The 9,322-nt window shown below is 41.1% G+C and overlaps 1 non-coding gene across 1 annotated transcript; it reads right to left on the bottom strand.

Annotated features, from left to right (window-relative positions):
• Window positions 1-6,211: 6,211 nt before the first annotated feature.
• On the bottom strand, window positions 6,212-6,340 carry LOC120103326 (small nucleolar RNA SNORA17). Its single transcript, XR_015621603.1, has one exon. It is a non-coding gene; the product is annotated as a small nucleolar RNA SNORA17 (small nucleolar RNA).
• Between the last annotated feature and the right edge of the window lie 2,982 nt (window positions 6,341-9,322).

A 9,322-nucleotide genomic window follows, 5' to 3' on the forward strand; every position in this document is an offset into this window, starting at 1 on the left:
AGAGGATATTTCCTTATCCAAGAAACATAATTAATAATCATTTTTATTGTTAATCATAAGAAGCACAAACTTTAAAAATGGGATCCTACCCATGAGGCTGTGGTATGGTGGAAATACCCCCATTGTGTAATAGCAGCTTAAAGTATAAACACTTTGGCAAACAATTTAGCAGTGTCTCCTAGATTTGAGCATACTCCACTAAATTTCCATTCCATACAGCTGGACAATTTCACATCAACATACTATCAACCTACTGGAGAACATGTAGATTTTCATCTGACAGACAAGTTCACAACAACCTTGTATTGAGAAGGGACTCAAACTAGAAGCCACTGAAACATCTATCAACAGCAGAACTGCCAAGCTGGGGTACATACTCAGTCCACACTTTCAAAGAAATGGTATAGACCAATTCGGATGCATCAGCAGCTTCTACACAGGTAGCACCGGTCAAAACCAGAACAGCAGGAAATGCATTGCATGTTTCAAAAGCAGGCATAATGCTTGTATAAATGCCCATCCCAAAGAGGAAGTAGCAGCTTCTATGAGGAATAGGGGTGGAGTTTCTGAATTCTAGTCTATTTCAGAACATTATGTATGTGTTGATTTTGTGATGACTCGTTGTTTATATTCTTCTTAAATTAGAAGGTTTATTAAAATGGGATTTTTCCATGTTAAGAATTTTATAAATTAGCTTAGACCCTGCCATTCTCTTTAAGTTATGAACTCACGAGATTTTGAAGTTATGAACTCACAAGGTCTATAACTGGATCCCAGGTATGAGCTTGACTTCCTGACCTGATAGAAGCCGTATAACCTTCTGGGCCATGGGCAGTAGATTCTTCTGCAAAGCAAAGTACCTGAGGGTGTCGTCTAAGACTTCTGCTGCTGCATATTTCTTTTATTCAAAGTCTGTTGTACTCTTACTGCATCAGGTTACAAATGAACAAGAGGAAGCAATGACTGTCACTCTATCTTGAGACACTAAGGTTTTCACATGGCAATTGTGAGTCACCAACAACCCTGCTTTAATTGATAGTGTTAACGCTTCCATCCATGGAGTGAAGGATGTGTACCAAAAGAGTACCAAGAGAGTGGTCCTAATAATTCTTAGGGTAACACACTGATGTAGCTACAGCCCAAGGGTGGCCAGTCTGATGACTCGTGAATAGTTTTCTCTTTCATAAAAGTCTTAGTAGGGCAACTTTGCATGATCTCTATTTGGATCCCCTCTGCTGCGCTTGCAACCTTTGGTCCTTGGTTCATCTCTCATGTAACATATAATAATTAGAAAACTCAGTGATTAGAAAAAGTACACAAGCTCATACAAAACAAAAACTTTAAATACCGCACTATCAACAAGTAAAACACAAAATTCTCAAGTATAGAAATGTAATCAAACCCATACGCTAGCCAAGCACATACAGCCAAACCATGAAATACATCTTAGGTAAACTATGATTGGTTTCTTATCCAATGGGTAAATAGTTTTCATTGCTAGCAGATACTTCAGTACTCAGGGGTTATAAATCCATGCACATTTTTGGAACAAATATGTGAAAATGTTTTATCATGCTAAAGCTTCCTAACCTTTGATCAATGTGGAAAGGCTGGAGAGATGGCATATAGGGTGAAATAAATTGTCCCAGAATCATAGGAAACAAAGTAAGGGCTTATGCCTTGTAATCCAGTATGGAGAAGCAGAAGCAAGCAGATATTTGCACTTGCTGGTCAGGCAGCCTAGAAGGCAAATACCAGGTCCAATGCAGAGACCCTACCCCAAACACAAGGTGGATCATTCTTGAGGAAAAATACTTAAAGCTGCTCTCTGTCCTTCACATACACATAAGCATACATAATATGCACTCATGCCCCTGCATATAACACACACGCACACCCACACCCACACACCCACACCCACACACCCACACAATTTCTAATAATCTATCATGAGGAACACTTTGAATACTAAATATAATTTACCTCTTTACAGTTCAGTTTTATTTGCAATATTGAAAAAGTGTTGTATGATCACAGTTATATGTGTATATATAACAGAGGTGAACTCATAAGGTAGAGAGTAAATGATGGTTCCCAGACACTGGAACAGGGTGCACAGAGATGGAGAGCTAATCATAGGAGTTCAGATGGACAGAGAGAATATTTTAAGATCTACTACAGAACCACAGTCAATGGTGATGGATAATATATTTCAAAATGGAAAAATAAACTTCAGAAGTCTTATTATAAAAATAATACCGGTCAATAAATGCTTCTTTGCTGGGTTTAAACAATTCCACATTTTATAAATATACCAAGATATCAAATTATTGGCAAACAGTTGGTGACCCACACTTTTAATCCCAACACTCAGGAAGCAGAGGAAGTGGATCTCTGTGAGTTCAAGGCCAGCCTGTTCCACAGAGTGAGTTCCAGGACAGCCAGGGCTACACAAAGAAACCCTATCTCAAAAATTAAAAAAAGATAAATTATATCCATACATATATCCAACTATAATTTATTAGTCAAAATATTAAATGATTAAAATCCATTAGCTAAGAAAGAACCATCAATATCATTAGAGAAGAAATATTTTAATTACAAAAGAAACTAGTTCTAAGAATGAACAAATTTAGACATTTAAACCACAGAATTCAGAATCTGACTAATTATGCTGTCACTGGCTGGATTTAACACATTGCCACTCAGAAATGCTAAAAAGCTGGGCAGGTGGCACATGCATTTAATCTCAGCACTCTGGACCAACCTGGTCACCATACTGAGTTCCAGGACCTGCCTCAAAAAATAAAATGATTTTTCAAAAACAAAATAACAACAAAAAAAATGGTAAAGACTTGAGAACAAGGGGTTGGGGCAAAGAGGAAAGAATGATTTGGAGACTGGTAACACAACTTGATAGAGGGAATGTCTAACACTCGAGAAGCCCTTGGTTCAGTCCCAGCATGGGAAACATTGTGTATGGTGGTGCCCTGCTATCTGGGTGGTGCCCTGCACTTGGGAGGTGGATGTAGAAGGATCAGTTTTAAGGTCTTCCCTAGCTACAGAGCAAACTGAGGTTTCAAGCTCTTCTTCTACCTACATAAAGGTCCAGAAGGTAGGCTTAGGTTAGGGCTAAAATCTTCCAGATGCTGCTGTGAGGCTCTAGAACAAGACCTGTGGAACCTACTCGCCAGTTATCTGTAGATCATGAAGATGATCTAAATCTGAACATATCCTATCATCATTTTGGTGTCTTCTGTTTTGGAAAAAGGAAAGAATTGGGTCACTATGGAGGAAATCAATCTATTAATGTCTCAGACAAAATTTCATAAATGATTAACAGGACTACCTACAGAAATTAATGGAAATATCACCCGATGATTGTTAGAAGCAGGCTGATCAGCTGTGACCTACAAGGGTATCTGTATGTGTGTGTGAATGTATATGTGTGCTTATATATGTGAAAGGCAGGAGTTGATGCTGGGTGTCTTCCTCAGTTGATCTTAATCTTCTTTTCTGAGATATGGTCTCTCATTGGCTGGGCTGGTCCGCCAGCATACCCCAGGGGTCCTCCAGTCTCCATTGCACCAGTGCTTGGATTACAGGTACAAGGTTTTATATTTACCTTTCTTTGGGAGAGAGGTGCTGAGGGTCCAAACTCAGGTCTTCACAGATGAATGACAAACAATTTCCTAACTGAATAATCTCACCTACCTTATTTCAATAATTTTTAGAGTCAAAATAAGCCAAGTAAAACTACAGAGTTTAAGTTTTTCCTTGGACATAACATAATCTGAACTGTTAAAAGAAAAGGAGGTAGCTAATAAAACCCTGGGGCCAATATTTTGTGAAACAAAAAAAGAAAAATACAATATCCACTTAACAAAAATGTGGGTGAGGATATATTGATGTACTCAGTAGAAAGGAGGAGTGGGCTTTGCATATATTTGGTTAATGGTGGGAAGAGGAAAGAGGGTATGGAATAGACTGAAGCTAAATCACCATTCACAGAAGAAAGTCAACATGTTTAGGAAAACCGGGAAGACCCAAAAACTAGCAATGCTCATTTTAAAAAAATGTTCTGGGAAAAAAGAAAAACTATTATAGAAAGTTAGCTACAGAGTGGGCCTGAAGCAAACTTTTTGGGTAAATTACATGTTTTTTATAAAAATAAATAAATAAAAAAGAAAGGGCCAAGAATAAAACATTCTCAAGTATTAGCAAGATTTCTTTCTCTATTCTTCAGTATTCTTATTCTTTCTGTGATAATCATGTCTTTAAAATAAACGAGTGCCTTCCTGTACTAAAGGTGCTGGCACACTGGGATGAAGGCTCTATGTAGGTGCCTGCTTGACTTCAGGAATTGTGTAGATGTCGCCATCAGCAGTGGGTCCTTGTATATTAGTTTGTGGGAAACAATATATATTCTTGGCAACAGCCTGGGTTGTTTGGGGCTCCCCATGGAGTCCCATTGGCCAATAACTCAATTAGATGTAACCCAGCCTTGGTACTGGAATCTATTATGTGAGATGGCCAGATGGAACTGTCTCCCCCATTATCTGGTGACTTCATTTAGCTAGCACTGTGGAAGGAGCAGCCAGCCACAAACCCTTTATTTACAATGGTGTCCTGCCTGCAAGAGAAGCTGGAGTGACCAACCCATAGCTGCTTTGACTTAAGGCCACTCCACTAGATAGAACAAATATGTGACACTACTTGGGTGACCAAGAACCTGAGACTAGATAGTCCATGGACCAAACGTAGAAACAAATACTACTGCTGTCAGGAGGAGAAAAAGAAATGTTGCAAAAATGTGGCCCCTAGGGATATTGTGCTTGCTGTACTCACAGATCAGTGCCCTGTTCGCAGATCATCAGAGAGCTTCCTCCTGCAACAAAAGGAAAACTGTAAAGGCCCAGACATTATGTTGAGAGCTCTTGAAACACATAGTCCTAAACAGGGTGCCTCGGTCAAATTGCTCCCCTCAGAGCTCAGAGAACCCCAAAAGAGAGAAGGCAGAGGGAGTGTAAGAGACGGAGGGAAAGGAGGTCACCAAGAAGACAAGGTCCTCTAAATCAACATGAGCATAGCTCGTATGAACTCAGAAGCAGCAGCATAGGGCCTGCACAGGCTGTTTGTGTAAATATCACTGGTACAGTTTAGTGGTTTCGAGATTCTTAATTGAGTGAAAGATTCTTGTGCCTTGTCTTGAGCTTTTTTCCTTTGGTTGGTTTATTTTGTTCAACTTTGATGCGATAATTGCTTCATCTTACTGATATATATGTATATATATCATATCATATATGTGTATGTATATGTGTTTATATATGTGTATATATGTGTGTATATATGTATATGCGCATATATATACATGTATATATACATATATATACATATATATATATATATATATATATATATATATATATATATATATATATATATGAATGGATGAAAACATAGCCACTAGGGTAAAAGTTAAGAACTAAACTGTCACTTACATCTGCTGTAAGAGAAAAAAATATCCGTTTTCAAGAGTGACACTGGGTATATCGACCACTGCAGGATGGGCCTCCTGTTCAATAGTTAACTAATGTATAATGGACTACTCAGGTGTTTTTTTTAAACTTTTTGCTGGTTCTTTGTGAATTTCACATCATGCTCCACAATCCCCCTCCCTTAGTACCCCCCCCCTTCACCCCCTTGCAAACCCCTCCAACAGAGAAAAAAAATCTTGTGGAAGCTGCAGTGTATCCCACCAAATACCCTTTTGTCCACACTTCTTTGCAAATGCTCTGTTTCTCTTTCTCTTCCATTTAGCCATGACTTACTTGCTCCTTAGTGGCACCCGGGGTCTTTGAGTGTCTGGGGTTGTCTCAGAAGTGGTCTCAGGTGTGCTATGCCCTGCTTGTGCATTATGGCCCCTGGTAGGAGCCATCTCGAGCTTGATCTGTTCCCCAGCACCCAGGCCTGCGCTGCTCTAGACTGCTGGTCATCTAAGGCTTGCTCCCAGTCCGGGTTGGGGGGCGTGGCTATTGCACCAGTAACCAGCAGGTCCGAGTGACCCTTCTCTGTCTTGGGTTCACTCCCTCCGGAGACCCACAGTCCCAGCAGGATTGTTCTAGTTTCTGATTTGCTCCCCACCCTAGAAGCCCCGCCAGATGCCCTGGTGCCAGATTGGTGGTCCTCTCAGACTGGCCTTTTTTCAGAGAATGCTAGCCTATTTGTTATTCAGATGTTTATAGGTCAGAACACCAAGTGTAGACAAAGGCTCTCTCTCTCTGCCAACTACTGAAACAAGTGTTGCAGCAGCCACACCCGCAGTGCCTCTAGGGTCGGACTTCAGTTGTTTAGAGTGTTTTGATTTGGTGGTTCTTTGCGGGCTGGAGAGGTTATTCTGTTTTTCTTGGTTTGGGGAGTTTTGTTGTTTTATTGGTTTTTTTTTTTAAGATTTTTTTTTCCTTTTTCATTATTCATTTCACATCCCCATATCAGTGCCCCCTCTTTGCCCAGTACCTCCTCACCCAGGTCTTCCCCCCAACCCCCCTCCTCTTCTCTTCTGAGAAGGGGGAGTCCCCTGTATGACCCTAACTCCCACCTCCCCGCACATCAAGTCACTGCAAGACTAGGCACAGCCTCTCCCACTGAGGACAGACAAGGCAGCCTAGTTATGGGAACAGGATTCCCCGGGCAGGCAACAGACTTGGGGACAGCCCCTGCTCCAGTTGTTGGGGGAACCACATAAAGACCAAGCTGCATATCTGCTACATATGTGCACGGAGTCGGGGGAGGTCCAGCCTATGCTCGCTCTTCCATTGGTTAAGTCTCTGGGAGGCCCCAATTAAGGAAGAATTTAAAGTCGGGTAGATAAGGAGAGGAAGAGAATCTAAAAGGCCTTGAAAGGGAAGAATATAATTAAAATACATTTAAATTTAAATATCATTTTAAATAATAAAAATAAGATGTAATTTTAAAAAGAGAAAATAAAGTAGAATCCAAAAAAGAAAATGGAACTAATCTAGTATTTTGTTGAAGAAAACAGGGGCTGAAGAAATGGCTGGGAACATGCACTGCTCTTGTGGAGGACTCCAGTTCACCCCCATGGGAGGCAGGTAGCTCTCAATGCCTATCCTGCCTCCTCTGTGCACCCAAACACGTGTGTGCAGACACACATCTGTACATAAAATAATCAAAAGGAAGGAGGGAGATGATGAACATCTGCAAGATTATACAACCGCTAAAAAGCTTATAATGTTGAAGAAGCATGGACAAGTTTAACGCAGAAGATGGGGAGGAGGGGAAGGAGGCAAAGTAATGCTGGGGGCGGGGTAGTTGGCACTAAGAGGATGTGCAGGAAAAGTATTAGCATCTTAGACCAGCCCAGTGGACACCAGTGTCACAGTGACTCTCAAGGGCCTGTTTCCAAACCAAAACAGTGACACTGTGGATGTGTTTACTGGACAATAATCATCATTTATGGACACAATTATAACTGTCGATGTATAGTTACCATACAGGTCTTAGACATAGTAAGCATTAACCCTGCATTCTTGCACAGATCTATTAGTGAGGAAAAGGTGAAAGCCGCTTCCTGCTGTAGCACAGAGGACAAAGGTGGCAGTCAGTCTAGTGAACGTGCCATAAGTAGTTGCTCTGAAAGCCAGATGGTCTTTCTAAAGACATAGGCTCAATTCTAGTTAGGAGGCTTAAGACTATGGCTTTCTTATTTGATACTCAAGAGTACAAGATGATAGCCCAAATAAAAATATATATTAGTAAGAATCAAAAATATTTTATAGCCTTCGTTATTTTCTACTTACAGAAATCTTTGACTGCTATCTCTTATTACTGTGTTTGCTAACTTTAAAAGCAATATAAATTACCCCTTCCCCAACATCTAAATCCCACATAATATTTATCCCAATGCCTTTGATACAATTATTTTACAACTATGCCATTCCCACTAGCTAGTTTCAAGAGCCAAGTACTATCAGTTATTCTGTATCAAATAAAGCATCTGGTATAATATTTAATCTCCTAACATAGTAAAGTTGAATTAACACAGAGTTATAAAGAAAGACAGTTCACAAATCTAAATCAAAACGGGGGGGTCCCCATTGGAGGAGTTAGAGAAAGGACTGAAGGAGCTGAAGGGGTTTGCAACCCCATAAGAACAACAATACCAACCAACCAGAGCTCCCAGGGACTAAACCACCATCCAGAGTACACATGGACAGACATATGGCTCCAGCTTCTTATGTAGCAGAGGATGGCCGTGTTGAGCACCAATGGGTGGAGAAGCCCTTAGTCCTGCCAAGGCTGGACTCCCCAGTGTAGGGGAATGTCAGGGTGGGGAGGGGGGAAGGGGCAGATGGAAGGGTGGGGGAACACCCTCATAGAAGAAGGAGGTGAGGGGATGGGATAGGGGGTTTATGGACAGGAAACCGGGAAAGGGCATAACATTAAATTAATTAATTAATTAATAAAAACAGAATATACTGAGAAGGCAGGGTCCTCTGAAATCAATGTAACTCCTCTCATTTCTAGACCCCACGGCCACAGGCACAGTGTGATGTGTACCTCACAGGTTACCTCCACTCCTAAAGTTCTTCTGCTTTACCAGATCGCAGAAGCCTACTCCTTTTAACCATTTTTCACATTTCCACACACATCTCAGTACTATCAAAGCTTTCACAACTCCCCCGACCTGGGACACTATCAGCAGTGAATAGTTGCTGGGAGAAGGGCATCATAGTCCTTCCATACAGCCGTTCAGTCAGCCCCCTTACTGAAGGAAATGACCTCCCACCCACACCAATGGAAGCAACCCTAAAAGTATGAGGAGACGGACATGGACAGAAAGGGTTCCGAGGGAGAGGAAAGGAGATAAAAGAGAACAATGGGAGAGTGTGAATGCAATTGAGCCATTTATAGACATGGTCGAAGTTGTGAAAAATAATTTTACATTATGTACACACACACACACACACACACACACACACACACACACACACCTGGGGTGGGGTGTGCATGTGTAGCAGGCAGAGACCCACTCTGGAGAGTTGGTTCTGTCCTACAGAGGGGGGCCTTGACATTGAACTCAGTTCATCAGGCTTAGCAGCAAGCACGTTTACCCACAGAGCCCTCTCACCAACACAAGAATAATTTGAAAAAGAAATCTTTACCCCTTCTTGTTTTTCACATGTTTTAAAGAAAAGATATCCTGTCCAATTTTACCCTTCAATACACAGTGGCCACCCCTGACCTGCACACTCTTTTCACTCGGTCAACGTTGACCATTTATGGCTGAGGTGCAAATGAG

Source organism: Rattus norvegicus, chromosome 5 (assembly GCF_021556685.1).
Source record: "Rattus norvegicus strain SHRSP/BbbUtx chromosome 5, alternate assembly SHRSP_T2T, whole genome shotgun sequence".
NCBI lineage: Eukaryota > Metazoa > Chordata > Mammalia > Rodentia > Muridae > Rattus > Rattus norvegicus.